General features: G+C 43.1%; 1 protein-coding gene and 1 long non-coding RNA gene across 2 annotated transcripts in view; both read left to right on the forward strand.

Moving 5' to 3' along the window:
* Nucleotides 1-7,959, forward strand: part of LOC135203736 (uncharacterized) — a 36,501-nt gene extending 28,542 nt beyond the window's left edge. Inside the window, exon 3 of the long non-coding RNA XR_010312008.1 lies at nucleotides 7,925-7,959. This is a non-coding gene — a long non-coding RNA (uncharacterized LOC135203736). The remainder of the gene's footprint in view (nucleotides 1-7,924) is intronic.
* Nucleotides 1-20,789, forward strand: part of LOC135205399 (calcium uptake protein 3, mitochondrial-like) — a 171,588-nt gene that overhangs the window by 69,661 nt on the left and 81,138 nt on the right. The window lies entirely within an intron of this gene.

The raw sequence follows: 20,789 nt of genomic DNA on the forward strand, positions 1-20,789 counted from the left end.
AGTCACGTCGTGGTCTCGCCCCTGTTGACAGATCATCTGGAGTGCACCAGCTTTATAGGTCTCTACCTTGCTGGCAACTCTAGTAGCACAAGCAGACTTACGCGGCACGTAACCACGAAGTCAGCTATGCTAACAGGTAAGGAACCAAGATATCAATTATCTGCATATATGTTTCCTAAAATCTTCTATTCTGTCTACTCCACCACCAAAGGTGGGATTCAGCTATATATATATTGACAGGTAAGTTTCATGAACAAAATGATATTGTAATGATACAATTAAGTTTGTTCATACTTACCTGGCAGATATATATAATCAAGTACCCACCCACCTCCCCTCAGGAGACAGTGGAAATAAAAATTATGAATAGAAAATGGGAATGGTTCCTGATACCCGCCTCCCAGCGGCGGGAATGGGTACTAACCACCTGACTCCCACTGCGTGTCGTAAGTGTTTAAATTTCTGTCGGATTCGGAAAAATACAGCTATATATATATCTGCCAGGTAAGTATGAACAAACTTAATTGTATCATTACAATATCATATTTGTCAGATTAGATTTCTTAAGGATTTTGTGCTCCCGTTAATTTCATGTACTACATACTATTTATGGATTGAATAGTACAAATGGGTGTCATTTTACAAAATAATTGGTAACTGTAGGCAAGTCATTGTTCAAATATTGATATATACACATTCAACTGACAGTAGAGCTGCCGTAACAAAGAGTTTCATTATTAATGAGCTTTACATTGCGTCAGTTAAAATTGTGATATCATTTTGCCCATGATAACCTGTACTGGTAACAAATGCCAAAAATTTAAGGTTTCATGTTTTTGTGATTGAATTGGCTTGATGCCATTTTCAAATTGCAGACAAAATTTTTTTCTATGCATCTAAATAACTTTGAGTTTAAGAAAGCAGGTGAACAATGCTGTCTTTTGTGAATAAGCTGCCACACACCATTGCTTCTGACTACATGACACATTCAGACTGGATTGAATGGGAATGTGTAAAGATTAAAACAGTGATTTTCTCCTAAATGTTTGAATATTTTCTCAAAGCTTCTCTGTTATGTGTCCTATGGGGTATCTGTAAAACTATAACTGGTAGGTTAACTACTTGTATGCTATTTCATGCCATATTTTTCCATATATTTCATTTCCCTTTATTTTCCCGCTTCCATAAAGTGCATTACATTGTTTTCCATCTGGGTTTGACTATGGCTTACTGCATAAATCATCTTGCTGAAAGAGGTTACCGAGCATTTCATTGCTGTCTATTGACAATCATTTTAAATTGATTAGGTCGAGCGGTATAATTTTTTTTATTAACTGCTTAAGCTTTTAGTATTGAACAGTATATAAGAAATTATTTCATAGGTGACTATAAACCTAGTAGTACGTATAACTGTTTTGTTTTATTGTAGTGTCTTACCGAACAATTATAGAGCCGTGATTTCCACGAGCGGCAGGATACTAAATTCAAATTTAGCGCGTCGGCGTCGCCAACACTGGTGGTGATGACGTCATCCTCCCTCCACTCGCGGGAGAACCAGGTACAACTGCCCAGGTGAATCCAATTCTTTTCCTGCCGGCGTCCGGTGAACATCGGTGGTCGGTGCGGTTGGATGACTTTGCTTCGCTTTTTTTCTTGTAGAATTGATCTTCGGAATGGTGAAGTACTCTTTTTGGCGTTGTTTGTTATTTTGCTTTTTATTTAGGCGTTGCCATGTCGGATTCTAGTCCGTCGGGAGTTAGGTTTTGCATCTAAGGATGTAAAACTAGATTATCCAAGTTAGAATATGATTCTCACACTAAATGTGTTAAGTGTAGGGGACAGGTTTGTTCAGCAGATCGAACATGTAACGAGTGTAGTGATTGGACTGATTCTCAATGGAAGTTTTTTAGTTCATACTCGGAGAAATTAGCTAAAGACAGAATTAGAAAAGCAGCGCTTAGGGAAAGTAGACTTAGCTCTGCTTCGTCTTGCGATGCTTCTGTTCCTTCTGTTTCTCCTCAAAATTGTTATGTCTCCTTTAACTACACCTCCTATTCCTCCTACTATCCCACTTCTCCGACCCGCTTCCCGTGTAGTTTCTTCCGACACCATTGCCAGTCTGAATCGAGGTTAGATCAGAAATTTTCGGTACTAGCGAATACGGTTTTGCAACTTGGTAATTCAGTTAAGACGTTTTTGGGAGAAAGCGGCTTCAAGGTAAGAGTGTAGTTTTTGAGGGTGCGTCTGTCTGTCCTGACACGTCTCCTAGACAAAGGTCACTGTCCAGCTCCCCCGCACCGGGGAGAAGACATTACCGGAAGCCAAGGGAGTCGATCGGGATTTGCCCACAGGACAGGCGCCTCTCTTGTTGAGCCTGTTGCGCCTCAACAGGGCTCGGTTAAGCGTTGGAAAGGTGTTGCGGTCAGACCCTTTCGAATGATTCAAGCGATTCGTCTCCGGGTCGCGCGCGCTCTTGGCGAGATTGCGACGTTTCGCGTCCCTTAAAGAGGCGTTCAGGCGCCGATTCTTCGCCTCCTCCAGTCAAGCGGCGGTATAAGGATCCTGAGAGTAGGGTTGCGCCGCGGCCGTTAGCGGCTCGTTCGTCGCCTCAATCTGTGCCTTTTTCGGCTCCATCTACTAGTAGAGATTTGTGGTTTTAGCGCTGTAGCTAGCAAGTTCTAAGGAAGGGTGTTTCTTTAGGCGCTTTTTCGTCTGTTACGCCTGATGCGCCTGTTTCGCCTCGAATTTCGGCGGCTCAGAGCGAGGCGCAAGTAGTTTTTTTCCGCCTCCTGCTGAACATTTAGGCTCTTCCAAGCCTACGTTAACTGTTTTGATTCGTCTCTGGCGCCTTTGCGCAAGCAGTTAGAGATGTTAACCAACTGGATGAATGAGTCCAAGGGTGGTTCGAAACCTTCAGATCCGGTTGTAGTTCCGTCTACTTCTTCGGCGGTATCGGAGAATGAAGAAGAAGTAGAGGAGGAGGATTCTCATCACCTCTCGTGTTATTCACGTCTCCTTAGATTTCTTCTGGTCTTATCCAGATTATTTTGAGAAAGCGGCTCCGCGCTCCCCAACTTCGACTTTTTTGATGAGGAGGAAAACTTCAGACCCTCTCCTCCCAAAACTGTTCTATCTAAAGCGGTTAGACATTCGTTTGAAAGAGAACTGAAAATGGATGTCTATGAAAAGAGACTTAGGAAGGCTCTTTTGCTTACCCTCCCTCTAAGTTGCTTCGTAAGAGGTATAGGTTTTATGTAACTGGGGGGGAAGCTCTTCTCTGGGAGTTTTTCTGCCTCCTCCCAGGGAGACTACTCCAGTTTAATCGACTCCTCTAGAAGATCTGCTTTCGCCGCAGCGAAAGTTTTCTTTACAGCGCCTGAGTTGGACCACGTTGTAAAGAATCAATTTAAACTTTTGGAAGTCTTTAGCTTCCTTGATTGGACTATTGGCGCTTTAGCGGCCAAGATCGAAGATTGTCCTTCTCTTTCTCAGGAGTTAGCGGAGGATTGGGTGATTGGTGTTCTGTCCTGTGCGGACAAATCCATTAGGGATGGATGTGATGAGTTAGCTTCGCTCATCGTTTGCCTTTTGGTACCCTTAAGAAAAGGCAACTTTGGTGCTCCTTTGCTTCTAAAAGGGTTACTTCCCAACAGAAGTCTGCTCTCTTGTTTGCTCCGTTTGTGAAGATAACCTCTTTCCAGACGATGTAGTGTTGTCCAATTTCGTCTCGCTAGATAAGAAATCTACTTCGGATTTACTGGCACAGTCTACTAAGAGACCTAAAGCTCCTGTGGAGACTGTTCCTTCGGTTTCTCCTCTGGCCCAAGTGCCTTTTCGAGGGAGAAAACCCAAGCGCTTCTTTCGGCCGAAGTCGAATTTGCGACCTCAGTCTAAGGCCCTCGGCCAAGGTTAACAAAACCTTCCAAATGAAAGCTCGGTTCTTCATGCACCAGTGGGAGCCAGGCTGGCTATGTTTGGGAGGAATGGAAAACAGAGGAGCAGAAGCCTGGGTAGTGCAAGTACTCAAGTTCGGCTATCGTATTCTCTCGTTTCACCTCCTCGCTCTCACCTGTGCCAATTCCATTCCAGGCATACTCATCCGGGCTCAGACAAATTTCTGGCGCTAGCCGCAGAATAGGAAGCGCTTGTTCTCAAAGAAGCGATAGAACAAGTAGAAGGGATTTTCCTCCAGGCTTTTACAATCGCCCTTTTTGTAGTTCCCAGTCATCAGGGGCTGGAGGCCGGTTTTGGATGTGAGCGCCCTGAACTTGCATGTCCAGAAAACAAAATTTCATATGGAGACCACTCGGTCGGTTCTGGAGTCCATCAGACAGGGGGATTGGATGGTCTCTCTGGACATGCAAGACGCTTATTTTCACATTCCGATACATCGCGAATCTCGAAGTACCTGAGGTTCATGTTCGAAGGCAAGGTGTTTCAGTTCTCGGGCGCTTTGCTTCGGACTAGCGACCGCTCCTCAAGTTTTCACCAGGGTTCTATCCCCGATAGGAAGCTGGCTGCACATATTAGGAGTAAGAATCTCCCTCTATCTGGACGATTGGCCTTCTCCGGTCGGAATCAGAGAGTCGGTTGCATGAAGGACCTTGAACAACTCTGGATCTTGCCAGAAAGTTAGGAATTCTGGTTCAACAAACAGAAGTCCCAGTTGGTTCCATCTCAGAGCATCCTTTATTTGGGGATGATTCTGAATGCTCAAGTTTTTTCGGGCTTTTCTGTCCCCGAAGAGGGTTCAAGGCTGTCTGGAGACAGTTCAGGAGTTCTTGGACAAAAAGGTAAGTTCTGCCAATCAGTGGATGAGGCTCCTGGGCAAATTGACGTCAGTTGGAGAAATTTGTGACGTTTGGAAGACTGCACATGAGACCTCTGCAGTTTTTCCTGAGAGCCGCTTGGTGCAGGAAGACACAACCAGACTCGATTACCTTTCCTGTCACAGATCAAATAAAAGAGGACCTAAGGTGGTGGCTCTCTCGAGCAAGGTTGGAAGAAGGGTTAGATTTACGACCCATCCTCCCGAACCTACAGTTCTTTTCCGACGCATCGGACACAGGTTGGGGAGCCCTACTGGGAAATCAACGGACTTCAGGAGCTTGGTCGGAGAAGGAGAAGAAGTTCACATAAATGTAAAGGAACTGTTAGCAATTTTCTTGGGGCTCAGACAGTTTCGGAGTTTAGTAGAAGGTCGAGTAGTGGCAGTGCATTCCGACAACTCCACGGCTCTCTCGTACGTGCGGAAACGGGGGGACTCAGTCTTTCTCTCTGTACGAAGTAGCCAAGGATCTCCTCCTGTGGTCAAACGAAGCGAAGGTTCAGCTAGTCCCGAGATTTGTTCTGGGAAAGATGAACGTTCTGGCGGACGAGTTAAGTCGTCAACAGCAAGTGTTACCTCTGGAGTGGACTTTGGACAACAAGATTTGTCAGAAACTTTGGAGCCTTTGGGGACGACCGTCAATAGACCTGTTCGCGACATCAAGGAACAACCGTCTTCCTTCTCTTTTGTTCTCCGTCCCAGATCCTCTAGCTTGGTCGTGGACGCAATGCTGTTGGATTGGTCGGGTCTGGAAGCTTATGCATTCCCTCCGTTCGGTCTAATAAGAGAGGTGCTGAACAAGTTCATGTCGCACAGCAATGTAACACTAACGTTAATCGCTCCCTTTTGGCCCAGGAAAGAGTGGTTCCCGGACCTTCTCCAGTTGTTAGTAGACTTCCCCAGACTTCTTCCTCCAGAGAAGTGGCTTCTCAAACAACCGCACTTCAAGAGGTTCCACCAAAACTTGTCCGCTCTAGCTCTGACTGTCCGGAATCTTGTCAGAGCGAAAGGATTTTCAAGAAGAGCTGCAGAAGCTATCGCTCGTTGTAGGAGAGAGTCTTCTAACAAACTCTATCAAGGGAAGTGGAGAATCTTCAGAGAGTGGTGTAGAAGTGCTAAAGTCTCAACTTCTGCGACCTCTTTAACAGACAATAGCATATTTTTTCTTCTATTTCTTAGGAACTCTAAGAAACTGGCTCCTTCGACGATCAGAGGATATAGAGCCATGCTCTCTTCGGTTTTTCGACATCGAGTTTGGATATTTCCTCCAATTCAGATCTGTCGGACCTCATTAGGTCTTTCGAAACCACTAAGCTCCCCCGCAAGATACAGTGACTTGGAACTTAGATGTGGTCTTAAGTTCCTCATGGGTGGGGCCACCGTTTGAGCCTTTGAAGTCGGCTTCATCAGGAACTTGACTAAGAAGGCACTTTTTCTTATTGCACTAGCTTCTGCTAAGCGTGTCAGCGAATTGCACGCTATAGACAAAAGAGTCGGTTTCTCTCAAGGCAATGCTGTATTTTCGGTATCTTTGACCTTTCTAGCCAAAATGAGAATCCTTCTAATCCTTGGCCGAGGAGTTTTGTGTAAGGAACTTATCTGATTTGGTTGGACATGAGGAGGAAGAAAGGCTCTTATGTCCAGTCAGGCTATTAAGCAGTATCTGTTTGCCACTAAGGTATTAGAGGACAATCTTCTAAGCTCTGGACCTCGGTTCAAATCCCTCTCGTCCTCTTTCTAAGAATGCTATATCGTTCTTTATTAGAGAGCTTATCAGGGAAGCTCACTCGCAGTCCGAGAACGACAATCTTTCCGTTCTGAGAGTTAAAGCTCACGAGGTTAGAGCAGTGGCAACTTCTTTAGCATTCAGAAAGAATTTATCTTTAGCTTCGATTCTTCAGAGCACGTTCTGGAGATCGAATTCGGTTTTTTGCGAGTCATTATCTCAAAGAGATAGAAACGGTTTTCGAGAATTGTAAAACGTTAGGTCCGGTGGCGGCGGTTTCTGGCATGGTGTTGGGAGAAACGGCACAGGGGTCGTCACCTCTATGCTAACTTTTCACCTTGAATAGGTTTGTCGAGTTCAAGGAAGCTGGGGGTACTGAGTACCTGGGATACTCACCAGTCTGTTAGGTCAGATTTTACAATGGTTGGGTATATATGTTTTTAAATCTGGTGTTTGGTGACAAATGTTTTGTATGATTGAATTTCTGGTCTTAGCCCAGGGCAAGGGCAATCTTTGTTGTTACTATCCTCCGTCAGTCAGCCTTGACTCGCTTGAACTACGGAAGGATTCCACTCCTTAGAGGCTAACTTTGGTCAAATTCCAATTCCTCCTTACAATAGTAAGAAGAGCACCGACCAGAGGCAGTAACAGTCTGCTGTAGCCTCTCTACAAGGTAAGGTACAACAGACACCTTGAGTGTTTACTGGTATTGCAATAAATGTAACCATTTAAAAATACTAGTGGTCCACTGAATCCCACCTTCCCATAAATGTGTAATCAGCTCTATAATTGTTCGGTAAGACACTACAATAAAAATGAAATTTTCATTATTAAAATGAAGTTTTATTGTATACTTACCGAACAATTATGATATACCCACCCTCCTCCCCTTAGGTGGACGGACGGGCAGAAAGAATTGGATTCACCTGGGCAGTTGTACCTGGTTCTCCCGCGAGTGGAGGGAGATGACGTCATCACCACCAGTGTTGGCGACGCCGACGCGCTAAATTTGATTTGATTTAGTATCCTGCCGCTCGTGGAAATCACGGCCTCTATAATTGTTCGGTAAGTATACAATAAAACTTCATTTTAATAATGAAAATTTTCATTTTTCTTGATTTATTCATTAATATATGTTGTTAGGCTACTGTTGTGTTAACTATAACTTTATTTTTATGTATATTGGTTCACCTTACCTCAGTATACTTATTTTATAAACATTGTGCACATCACTTCTACGTTATTATATAAAATTTACTTATGCTAGTGTCCATGCTATATTTTGGTATATTCATATTCATAGTTACTCCTTATTAAAAAGGTCTTGCCACTTATATGTCAGATTTTACAAAGATTTTTAATTTTTACAGTTGGAGAAGATCTTCAGCACTGCAAGGCGTGACCCGACTGAATAGAAGCATTGGAAGGTGTCGTAAAAGTTGCAGATGAAGGTGATTGTTTTATTTGTTTTGTTGAATTTAGGACTTTTAAGTTCATTTATATTACTAAGTAATTTAGTTTCAAGGTCTATAGTTTGAGAATTCCATCATAGTTATTCAATCCAAGTACTACTGCTGTAATTTGAACTGTTTTTGAGAGTTAAATAGTTGAATTTCTAATGTAATTTCTTAGTGGTTAAAGATATTTTCTGTAGATAATTTGTAGTACCTTTGGAGTATGGGAGGCTCTTTTCATGTCTGGCTAGTGTCCATATTTTTGCTAAAGTATCATTGTCTGTCATTTGTCTGCATTGTCAAAGAGGTTTATGATAAGGTAAGGTGTTCTAGTATTTAAGCAGTGTTAGTTATAGGAAAAGTACAGGATTCAAAAGAGGTTGCAGTGTAATTTCTTGAGCTTATATATTATGTTCTGTACTGTAATTAAATGTGCTCATGCATGGGTATGCTTATTCTATCTTTTATGGTGCTCACATGTTTGAAGGGAAATTTTATTTTGAAGTATACAGCATGGTACTTGAAAGATGGGTGGGTGGGTCCTTGCCCTTAATTACTATATCTATACATTTCAGCTGAGAATTTAATGTCATAGGCTGCTATATGTAAGGCTAGGGAGAAACAGTATTCCCTGTACAAATTCTTGCGCACCTCAGTGTACTTCATTGCTTTAAGAATAGCACACTTGAAACTGCATTTTCTTTTGTGTGATAAAGCCTATCCAATTTTAAGAAGCTTCATTCCATCCAAAGTCAGTTATGGTATGGAATTATTTTTTACTCAAGAGCCAAGATACAAGAGCATTGAATATGAAAACATGTTCTAAATCTAAGAGCAGCTTACTTGTATTACAGGAAGGAAATAACTAACAAAGTTCATATATTGTTGAAGAAAGAAGAAAAGCCCTTTTACAGACTGCTGAAGTAAAAGTTTTAGTGCTAGAGGCTAAATGACTTGAGGAGATATTATGGTGGCCATCAAATGTGATATCTCTAAAACTAAAAGCCATGCCTGACAAAACATGAAGGAGGTAGAGTAATGAAGATCTCTGCAGGGGAAATAAGTATCTTGGCATATAATAAAGCAGGCATTTGAAAGGTTAACAGTGGTCAGTTTTCATTGCAAAGATAAAATGAAAATACTCTCCCTTCTAGTATGAGATTTGAGAATTACTGTGTGAAGGTTTAGTTAATATCTTGTGCTATTAGTAAAATGTTCCAAATAAGTGTGAGTGTGGGCTAACATCATAATCTGTGACTCCCAAAATTTGTTATTACTCAAGTAGGTACCTTAAGGATTATATGCTGTGTATAATGGTTGTCATTTGAGCCTGTAAAGGATTAGAAAAAGGTTCATGAGTGGTAGTGTTTTCTAATCAAGCTGAAAATATGCTTATGGTCAAGTTTTATTTCTCTTTATTACTCACTTGTTTAAAGGGAGTGACCCGCTGTAAGTGAAAGCATATTTTCAGCTAAGGGTTTTGTGGCAGGAGCTATATTATTAGTTGGTGTTAAACTAATTACTGCAAACATTTTTTTGTCAAGAAATTACGTTTTACAGATAATAGAGAAAGTATGCATAAAGTATTGGAGGGTTTGCTAACTAATTTCTTATTACGTATAGCCACACAAACCTGTTATGTCTGTCGTTTTGTTTTTTCTTATATGTTGTTCTTTCTTATTCCCAGTGTTGATATGTCTTCCTAACACCAATTATTTGAGCTTACATCTTCTCTTACCTTATAATCTGGGATTGTGTTATTTGCTCATGCAGCTGATGTTCATTTGCATAAGTTGTGTGCTTTTGAACATTAACCTCTCACTGTGCATCTTTGTTTCACAGGACTATATCCGACAGGTGAGGAGGAGGCTGAGCCTTTGGAGGATGAGTTGCAGAAGAGCCATGTCGTCGATACCACCTTGCTTGTACAATTCTTTGGACGGAGAGGAAAACAAGATTTGAAGTTTGAAGAGTTAAAATGTAGGTCTTAAAGTCTTGTGTTTTTTAAAATAATAGTGATGCTTTACCAAAGAAAAATTTCTGTTTCTCTGTGAATTAAACTTTGGCTCAAAATTTACTGATGTTTGACAAGCAACACTAATAAAGGGATAAGCAATGCCATAATAAAATCATAATCTTTCTAATAATTTAGATTTGTCAACATTCACATCTTTTTAATATCTTGGAAGAGCAGTAACGTATACCAATGCACTGTGCCAGCAAGACCCTAATTACATTTATTTCTTCTAATTAAATTGCCCTTTCCCCTTAAATTCCTCTTTTGGTAATTACTAGATTCACACTTTAACAGGTAGTTAGTTTTTTCTTTTAGTCATTGCTTATTTCTTGTTTTAGAAGAATTGATTTTCTGTAGTTATCAGGGACTATTGGCATCTGTACCTGGTCACAGGGTATTGGTAGCTTCCACAATGCTCTTGAGCATCCTGTGACCTATCAGTTACCCTTCCAACCCAGTTTAGACTGTTAGATGGGTGGTTTGAGGTGGGCCTATATATGTTAAGACCTCAGGTTTGTTAGTTATGAAAAATACATTTGTTCTTGAAACTTACCTGTCAGATATATATATATAGCTGTATTCTCCAAAGTCCGACAGAATTTCAAAACTTACAACACACGCAGTGGTCGGCCAGGTGGTTAGTACCCATTCCCGCTGCTGGAGGCAGGTATCAGGAACCATTCCCATTTCTATTCAGATTTTCTCTGTCGCCGGTACTGTTCATACACTGTTTTCAGTACCTCCGTCTTAGGATTTTTTTGAAACTTCATTGACCGCTTAAGTATCCTAAATTGTCTTTTGGTTTAGTATTGACGTTGGATTGTGGCTTGGCATAACGCTATCATAATTTTGATTGTTCTTTGCATAAGATCTCTGAATCTAGTTCGGCTAGTTTTCAGAGTTTGTGTCTGCAATGGGGTAAGGTGAGGCTACCGAAACCTTCGGTAGATCCTCACTGTGTATGCATGAGATGTAGTACTTGCTTCGGCAGTACATATACTAAAATGGGAAGATTAACGTGAAGCGTTCCACATTTTTCTTAATTTATTAATATATTAAATTTATATTAAGTATATATATAGAAAGGAGTATTAATATACTTTTATGTTTCTTTATTGAAAGATCAATGTAAGAGTGATGTTTGACTGATTCCGAAGGGAAGACGTATGATTCGTATGTACGCAAATTAGAGCGTGATAGAATCAGGAGGTCTTCCTCCAAGACTGCATCAATAAACAGAAGTCAGGGTAATGAACCTACTAACCTCCTGTAGACTTTATTTTGCTAAACTCTGTGGTATGGCCTACGGGCCTTGAGGTCGTGTCTGCAAGAGGTAATGCCCTTTCTGTTATTGTGGATTCCATCCATATCTTGGAATCTAAAGTGCTTTCTCTCCAATCAGTGTTGTGAGTGTAGTGAGGTTGTTAGTGCCCCTAGTGTTGTGGAGGAGGCATCAGATCGGCCCTATAATGCCTCTAGGCCTGACCCCTCTGCCGGGCTCCCCAGGAATCAGGGAATGGGCAAGTCGAAAGCCAAAGGAGGGTTACGGGGACTCCCCACTGATCTGGCGTCCCTTCGGCAGGACCTGAAGACGCTTCCCAGGCTGCCAAAGATCGTGCACGTGCACGAATCCTAAAGGATTGCTTCTCGTCCTCCAAGGCGTCCTCCAGTGCAGGGGTTGGAGCTCTCGGAAGGACTCGTGCCCTCTAAACAGAAGCTTATAGAAGAGGGACGCTTCACATCCTCTCTCCCTCGTCATGCGTTGCAATCGTCACATGAACATTTTGACGACTTTCCACCACAGAAGAGAACAAAGACGCAAAGATGTCGCAGGCAGGCCGTCGTCTTTGGTCTCAGAGAGGAGGACGCTTCACATCCTTTCTCTTCTGCTGCTTTGCAGAGTTTTGCTGCCTTTCCTCTGCAAAAGAAGACCAGGACGTCATCCGATGATGACGCTTTGAACGCTCCAGTCGCTCCGCTCCAGGAATAGAACTGTTGCGGTCCCTGTGAGAAGGAAGAAAAGAAGGCGTCCCTCGCCCCTCGTCTCTCACAGGATCAGCCCTTCCTCTGAGAAGGAGTCTCCTCGATAAAAAAAGATCATCCTTTCATGTAGCAACAAGCTTGTTCGTTGCTTGCCGAGAGAGAGGCAGAGTCGTGTCGGAGGAGGAAGGATGATAGACTGCCTATCAAGAGGTCCAGACAGTCCCCCTCTCCTTCTCTTCGCTCGTCTCTTTCTCCTTGTTTCGTCGCCCTCTGGATTTCATGCGGCTCCCCAGCGGTTGTCTAGAGGGCGCGAGGAACGTCTCCCCAAACGTCTTCTGTCGAGAGGAAGGAACGTCGTTACTCTCGTAACAAGGATTGTTTCCTGCTCCCCAAGACGCTCCCCTCTTCTCTCTTTGTGACGCTTCGTATGTGGAACGTGACGTTCGCTCTGCTGCTAAGAAGGATGTTGTTCAAGCTGTTGAGCTTGACGCCATGCAAGCTGCTTCGCTTAGTCAAGCAGTTCTCCAAGACGCCCCTCGCTCGTCCCTGAGGAACGCTCCATCTGCTGCCAAGCATGACGCTAGTTCAGCAGCTAAGCTGGACGCTTCTCAAGCTGCTAAGCTGGACACTTTGCATTCGGCTTCGTCACGAGCTGCTCGTCAGGACGCCCAGCGTGACGCTTTTCTGGACGCTCGTCAGGACACCCAGCGTGACGCTTTTCTGGACGCTCGTCAGGACGCCCAGCGTGACGCTTTTCTGGATGCTCATCAGGACGCCCAGCGTGACGCTTTTCTGGACGCTTGTCAGGACGCCCAGCGTGACGCTTTTCTGGACGCTCGCCGATCTCAAGACGCTCTCCGACTACAGGACGTTCGTCGTGACTCCTGTCTAGACGCTTTCATGAAGCTTTCGCATCTGCGCCTGAACCTGCTGAGGCTGTTTTGGAAGACGCACAACCTTGTAATCTGAACTCGTCTTCTCTGCAACGCTCCTTATTGAAACTTGGCCCTAAAGGCCTTATACCTCTTCCTTCGGTGGTCTCGTCTGCCGCTCCTGCAGAAGAGGGAGAAGTGAGCAGCTCGTCGTAGGAAGCAAACGAAGAACAAACTTCAACGTCAGCGTCTTCTGACTACCTAGTCTTGGCCCGCTCACTCCGTGCTTCGTTTGGAGATAAATTCCAACCCTCGGCCTCTCGCTCTCCTCCTCCTCAGTTATCCTCTTCGAAATCCAGCAAGACTCCGGGATTCGTGAAAATGAGGACTTCTCTTTCGACCAAGAGAGCATTTAAGAAGGTCCATGACTGGATGGAGTCGAGGAAAGCACAAGGCAAGACCTCTTTTGCCCTGCCTCCGTCAAGACTTAACGACAAGGCAGGTATTTGATATGAGACAGGGGAGGACGTCGGACTGAGAGCTTGCTCCTCTGCCCAAGGCGACTTTGCCAGCCTGGTTGATGCACAGAGGAGGTCTCTCCTGTCCTCTGCTAAGGTTTCCTAGACACTTTCAGATCTGCGTCACCATCTGAAAGGGCTGTTCAGGACGAAGGAGACTTTTAACTCCTAGATAGCAGTCTCGGAGCCCTGACTCTCTTTCTCTCGAAAAACTGCATGAATAAGGTAGTCAGGTTGGTTCTGATGAGCTGGCATCTAGAAGGAGAGACTAGTAAACTTAAAGTAGTTTTTGGGGTCATAAAACGCCTCTTCTGCGTTCAGGACTGCGCTGCTGAAGGGGAACCTTCGGGTCCTACCTGCCGTAAGCCCAGTCTTTGAGCAGGAATAGGCCTCCTCGATTTCTACGGGAATCGGGAAGTATGTATGCTCGAATTACTCGATTACTTTCTGTCATAAGAGTGAGTTCCCCCCATTGACAAGATACTGAACGTTTTGTCAGGTAAGTGGGTAAGACCCCATTGACGAAATATAGAACTCTTTCACGTAAATGGGTTAGTTCACATTGACAAAGATCCCAATAACATATAGCGTAAGCAGGTAAGCTCTCATTGACAAGATTCAGAAGAACCCTTATTCATAGGTCACTACCTAGCTGAGGCTCTTAGGGGAAACAGACTTGTAGACTACATCCATGAAGTCTTCTGTCCGATAACATAAGAAGCTGAGCTGTCCTCTTCGATTCTCGGTTCTAACTTGAGGCTCTCCTTTGACTAATGCTAATTCGTTCTCTTGGCTAAGAGAACAAAGACAGTCGATCTCCATTCCCTCTCTTCCTCATCGAGGAAAGAATGTAGTAGGGAGGTAGCTGTCCAAGTGTCTACAATACTCTACGTATTTTACCTTCGCGTCATTTTACTATCAAGCGATTGTATGGTTCAAGTTATATACGCATACCGTGGTTATCCCTACGGATGGCAACCGAGAGGACTATTATTCTAATTGCATTTAATCGGTAATCCCTGCAAGCTTCGGGAGTTTTCCGGTTTCTTCCCTTTTTAGGTATTTAAGGTATTTGTTACGACAACACCAACTCAGTTTCTGTATTTAGCGAAATCTGTTTCGCTTAAATATACCTGCTTGAGAGTTTCTTTCTGCTCGATGATGATGATAAACCTATGCCTTCGTAGAATGGAATAGCTGGCAACTCAGGTGGAATAGTGCGAGACGGCGAACGTAGGCTGCGGTCACTGTAGCGCAGCTCAGTACCAGCTGGTTCTCTGCCATGTGCGGTCGGTTACGCTCTCTCTCCTGCGAGATTGACTGACTAACCGTATCTCTGCCCTACAATCACGAACTTTAGCTCGGGTTGAGGGGAATTCTCGCATGCATGAATGAACATCGCCTTCGCTTTGGGAGAATTTTTTCAACAGGCATATCTCTTAGACCTTTTCGGTTCTGTTTACCGCACTGTAACAGAATTCGGTACGAGTCTACCGCAGCATAGCACTAGAATAATGCACACCTGCTTAGGCAAAGCGCAGCCTTATTGGGGCAGGAAACATGCTCGGTGATGGAAGGGATGATTCTGCTGGGGACCATTTCCTCGCTGGAGAAGTTTGTTTCCCTGAAGAGACTGCAATTCAGACTCTCCTCCAGTTTTCCTCTGGAAAAACTGAAAATATCATCGAAGATCTGGAAGTGATTCTGAACATCTCTCAGTCGGTCAACGATCACCTAAGGTGATAGAAAGTAGGTGCCAGGCATCTGGAGAGGGGAACAGATGTCCTGGCACATAATCTAAAAGAATTGGAAGCAATTCGGTTGGCTCTCCAGTTCTTCGAAGAACGAGTTTTGGCCGAGTGGTCCAGATCAACTCGGATAATTCCACAGCTCTTGCATATCCCAAGAAGTATTGAGAAACACACTTTCGGTCCCTGTTCGAGTTAACGAGAGAGAGCCTGTTATGAGCACAGGCACGAAACGTAACTATCCTCAAGAGGTTTGTTGCAGGATTGCAGAACGTCCGTGCGGATCTTCTCGATCGACGGCAGCAACTACTGACGTCCGAGTGGACTCTTCACTTAGAAGTATGTCGAGAGTTGTGGAGACTTTAGGGACGTCCTTTGATACATCTCTTCGCAGTGTTGAAGACGAAGAGGCTTCTTCTAGACTGCTCCCTTGTTCTCAATCCGGGAGCGGTAGCAATAGACGCCATCCTATGGAATTGAAAGGGGATGGATGTTTAGTCTCTTTTCCCCTATTCAAACTCTTAGAAGAAGTAATAAGATAATTTGCGGCGTCAGAGGGAGCAAGGATGACGCTGATTGCCCCATGTTGGCTTTCGAGCGACTGGTTCACAGAGGTCGTGTCCTTCCTAGCGCACTTTCCAAGGACCCTTCCCGAGAGAGTCGGTCTACTCTAACAGCCTCACTTCGAGAGGTACCACAAAACCTCTTTGCTCTGAGACTAACTGCGATCAGACTATCGAGAAGTTGACCAGAGCGAGAGGCTTTTCAAGACTAGTGGCAAGTGCGATTGCCAAGGCAAAGAAGAGCTTCCTATCTTGCAGCGTACCAATCGGAGTGGGCTGTTTTCTGAAGATAGTGCAGGAAGAATGGCTTTTCCTCAACCTCGACCTCTGTGAATTAGATTGCATCTTCCCTCTGTCTGAGTGAATGTGGATAAGCTGGCAGTCCCGACTATTAAAGAATACAGAAGTATGTTGTCGACGGCCTTTAGACTCAGAGATTTGGATCTGTTGAACAACAAAGCCCTTCACGATCTTTGAGGTTTGTTGAAATCTCGAAACTGTCTAAATCAAAGCTTCTGGCATGGAACTTAGACGTAGTCTGGAAGTTCCTGATGTCGAAGCCTTTCGAACCTCTCCTTTCTGCAAACTTAAAGCACGTGACCAGAAAGGCTAATTTTTCTAACCACTCTAGCCACGACAAAGAGGGTTAGTGGGGTTTAAGCTATCAGGGGAACATATTTGGCTTTAGAGGACATAATGCGTGTGGTTCTCAAGCCCTTCGTTCTTGGCTAAGAATGAAACCCGTCTAACCCTTGGCCAGGAGCTTGGAGACCAAGGGGATGTCACTATTTATTGGGAAAGAGCCAGAGAGAGTCTGTGCCCTGTCAGGGCTCTCAAGTTTTATCTAGGTAAAACTAAAAGAAAGTAGAGATCCTTCGGACAATCCACAGTGTTCCGTAAAAAGACCAGACTTGCCCATGTCAAAGAACGCCCTGGCTTCCTTTTAAGGAGCTCTTTCAAAGAGGCTCATTCATCATGTTTGAACAAGGTTTTAAAACCTTTTAAAGTGAATGCTCATGAGGTGAGGGCGCGGCCTCGGAGGCATTTCAAAAGAGCATGGCACTCAGTAACATCCTGAGTGCCACGTTTTAGCGAAGCAACTCTATGCTCACTTCACACTACCTGCGGGATGTGAAGACAACATGTGAGATCTGCTGCTCGTTAGGGCCATACGTGTCCGCTGACACAATCTTTGGGGCAAGAAGTGTTACTCATCCTATCCTGTAGAAAAAATGGTTTAGGAGAGCTGTTTAATTATAAGTTGTTTGGGTCGGCCACCAGTGGCGGACTTCTCAATTCTTAGCTTTAGTTAAACATCCTTAACTTTGGCTAGGTTGGTCAGGTGGTGATATATATTACTTCTTAGCCCTCATAGTATGGTCAATATGGTCTAGTCACATTGTGGTCACGCTCCCGTTGACAGATCATCTAGAACTCAACATTTATACAGGTCACTACCTTGCTGGAGAGACTAGTAAAGCAAAAGCTGTCTTGGGTGACAGTAATCACGAAGTCAGCTATGCTAACAGGTATGGAACCAAGATGTCAATCATCTACATGCAATTTGCATCCTAAATCATTCTATTCTGTCCCTTCCCACCTCCAAAGGTGGGATTCAGCTATATATATTATCTGACAGGTAAGTTTCATGAACAAAATGATATTGTTATGATACAATAAAGTTTGTTCATACTAACCTGGCAGATATATATGTAATAGTGTGGCACAGTGTCGTTATTCCAAAGGACAATAACTTAATAATACTTAAGAAAAAGGCACGAAACGGATAATAAGGAGAAAAGAGAAAAGGGAGATAAGATAATGATTTTTCTTAGCGAAAGGATTTTGTTACTCCAAACATTAGGCTTTTAGCCATTAGACATCTGGTTTTCATCTCCCCCAAAAAGCCTCTGTCCGTACCAGCGATTAGTGACCAACAAGAGATTATAGCCGACGAGGGATATCGCCCAGGCATCTTCGAGAAATTGGAAACTACTCTCATTAGCGCCTATGACTAATCGGCGTTCCTTTCGTGAACAGGTCAGAGAGAGCCATCTGGCATACGTTAAAAAGGAATTCTATGACCCGTTGTTAGAAAGAGGGAAGTACCAAATTCTTAAAAGCTCCACCCTCCCAAAGGTAGGCCTCTAGTATCGACGAATCAAAAGCCATGAGTGTTGGTCATAAGACAGCCCAAAAGGGGTATCAACGAATGACCTATGAGGTTACCAAGGGATACGCTCCTAAGAAGCCAGGACATGAAGAAGGAGGCGTATACAAATTCAAAGCCTACGAATTACTGTAGAAGACCTGACAGGAAGGCGGTCTCGTATGAAGTTAGTAGCCACTAAGACACAAAAAGTCTTTCAGAAAATGCCACACCCAGTCAGAATCCAAAAATCCAAAGGCGGGGCTAAGGAGATTTCAACTGAACAAAAAGGCGAGACAGAGAGAGAGCAGGCGAAAGGGAGCAGAGAAAAAAGGGGAACGAGAACGAGAGAAGAACGACGAGGGGAACGAGGAGAAACAGTGGCGCAGAACAGCAGAGAAAAAGAGAGAGAAAGACAGAAGAATCCCAGAAGGAAGAACAGGTGGCGCAGCAACAGGCAGAGAAGAGAGAGAAAGACAGAAGAATCCCCAGAAGAAGAACAGGTGCAAAGGTGTGGTGTGCGAAGCAATCAAAGACAGTGAAAGTGACAATCAATACTCAGTAAAATTCCCTCGTGCCTATAGACTCGTAATTGCGACAAGTGCCAATTAAGTTTTATCAGTCCAAGAGCCCAGTAACTCAGAAGGTGGAAAACATTTGTAAGAATCTAACGAAGAATAAACTTAATGCAAAGAAACATATAAATTTCAATTCTCATCTAAATTAGAACCCCTTTTAGCTAATTCAGCAAGGTAAGAAATTTATACAAGCCTAATTCCCCAAAAGTACAGCCTCCAACACTGGCGCACGTTACCTTAGATCTGTGCAAAGAAAGTAAGTACCGTCACAGAATTTATTGGTGGCAGAGCGACGGGATACGATGAGATAAAGATTGATATAGTGACAAGATTAATTGATGTCGAGCGGTAAGGATAGGAAGAGACAAAAGAGACAGCAAAGAAATGGTGATTAGCGACGTGATACGAAGACACGAATGACAGTTAAAAACAGCGGCAGCGAAACAGAATCAAAAGTTTAGTGTCGGCATAAGAGATTTCAATCCATTCACGCCACTCAAAATAGAAGTTCTCCCTAAGACAGTACCAGTGCTTCCCCAAATTCAAAGACAGTTATCGAGTCGTAACATAAAAGCGCTCCAAAAAAAAAGCACCCACACTTCACGAAGAAAAGCTCCACTCCGAAGAACAAGATCAGGCGTTTTACCAGAAGAACAAGATGTTCGAAAGCATAAGGCAAATATATCAAGAGGAAAGAAAACAATTCAGAAAACGCCCAATTCAACGCGCTTCCTTTCCCATCCCGAAGAGAAGAAGAGAGAGAGAGAGAGAGAGGGGGAACCAACACATCATTCAACGCGCTGGTAGGCGAACGCAAGCTGTCAGACGCAAACCCGGGTGTCGAAGACGACGAAAGAAGATAAGTCCAAATAAATGTCCCCACACTTACATAACATTAAACTTCATCAAAAGTAAATTACGCGATTAACATTTCAGTTAGACAATTTCTGGTATTTCGAGATTAAAAGATTTTCACACTGAACTTTTTTTTTGGCAACGAAACTACGTTATTTCTTATTTTACTAATTATAACTAATCAGCTACTAAGACCTTTTCCCGAACATTTGTATTTACTAACCAATAACTTTAAAATTTAATTTGAAATTTGATTGTGTCATTTTATGTTATTTTTTGTGATTTTATGTACTTTGATTTGTGATTTCTTATACTTTGATTTTTTTTTTGTTTAGTATTTGCTTTTTTTTATTCGTTACGTCGAGTGAATGTTTACTTGTTTTTTTTTTTTTGTTTAGGATAACGAGGGTAATTCACGGAGGTCTCTCGTTAGCGTACACTTTACTGTCAGTTCAGTATCGTTTTACCAGTACTGTTAAGAGGGTTTTTGTTTTGTTGTTGTTTAAGAATCGCTTATCAGTAACGTAAGACTTTGAGAATATTTCTGGGGAAAATTCTTTTATTTTATTTTGGTGATCGAATACTTAAGTAAAAATAATTTAGTGTTATCATTTTCTTTCGGGATATTACTGTCATAACTTTGATACTTTTAATGATACTCAGTACTTAAGAAAATTTCCATTAACGAGTCGATGGTCAAAGGAAGACCGACTCCTTATCAGAACGTAAGAACGCCTGTGCTCACGAGAAGGTCAAGGAAATTAACCATGCCGAAGGGACAACAGTCCGCGAATTCGAGCGCAGCAGTAATGGGAACACATAAGGGACATGTGATTAATCACATAGCTAAATTTTGCGGAAGAAAGGATGGTCAGTTAGCTTGTAACTTAGAAAACTGGATAGAGCAAGTGGAGACACGCCTAGATAGCATAACGGGGACAGATAGAGAAAAGCTTATTGAAGCCAAGAGTTATCTTGATTTGGAAGCCGGAGGAGACTTAGAACGATACGTCCACTCCGAGACTTACCGAGATCTTAAGAATTGGGAAGAATTGAAACAGTATTTTAGGAAGGTTTATTCCACAGTTAGTGAAAGGGATCCAGTTACTAGCTTGGCAAGGATAGTGCGTCAATTTAAGTTAGACGAAAGACGTTATCAAGACTTTAGCTCTCAGTTGTATAACAATATGAATGAATGGGGTAACTTCATGGAAACCACAGGTTGGATAGAGGTAGAAGGAGGCAAGCAAAAAATGCTAATGAGTCATGTCAAAAAAATATTTAGACTAGCAATAATGATTGGAAGCCTGCCAACGGAAGTTATTGCAAGGATGACTCGTAAGTGGGAGACATCCGATGATGTAGCAGAGATTGGAAAGAAGGAGGAGGAAACAAAATCCTAGGTAGAAGACCTGAAGGGAATCCTATATACAGACCTTTAGTCGCTATAGGACAAAAGGAAAAGGGTCCAAATAGATCTAGGACACCATCTAGAAAT

This window comes from Macrobrachium nipponense, chromosome 24 (genome assembly GCF_015104395.2).
Source record: "Macrobrachium nipponense isolate FS-2020 chromosome 24, ASM1510439v2, whole genome shotgun sequence".
Lineage (NCBI taxonomy): Eukaryota > Metazoa > Arthropoda > Malacostraca > Decapoda > Palaemonidae > Macrobrachium > Macrobrachium nipponense.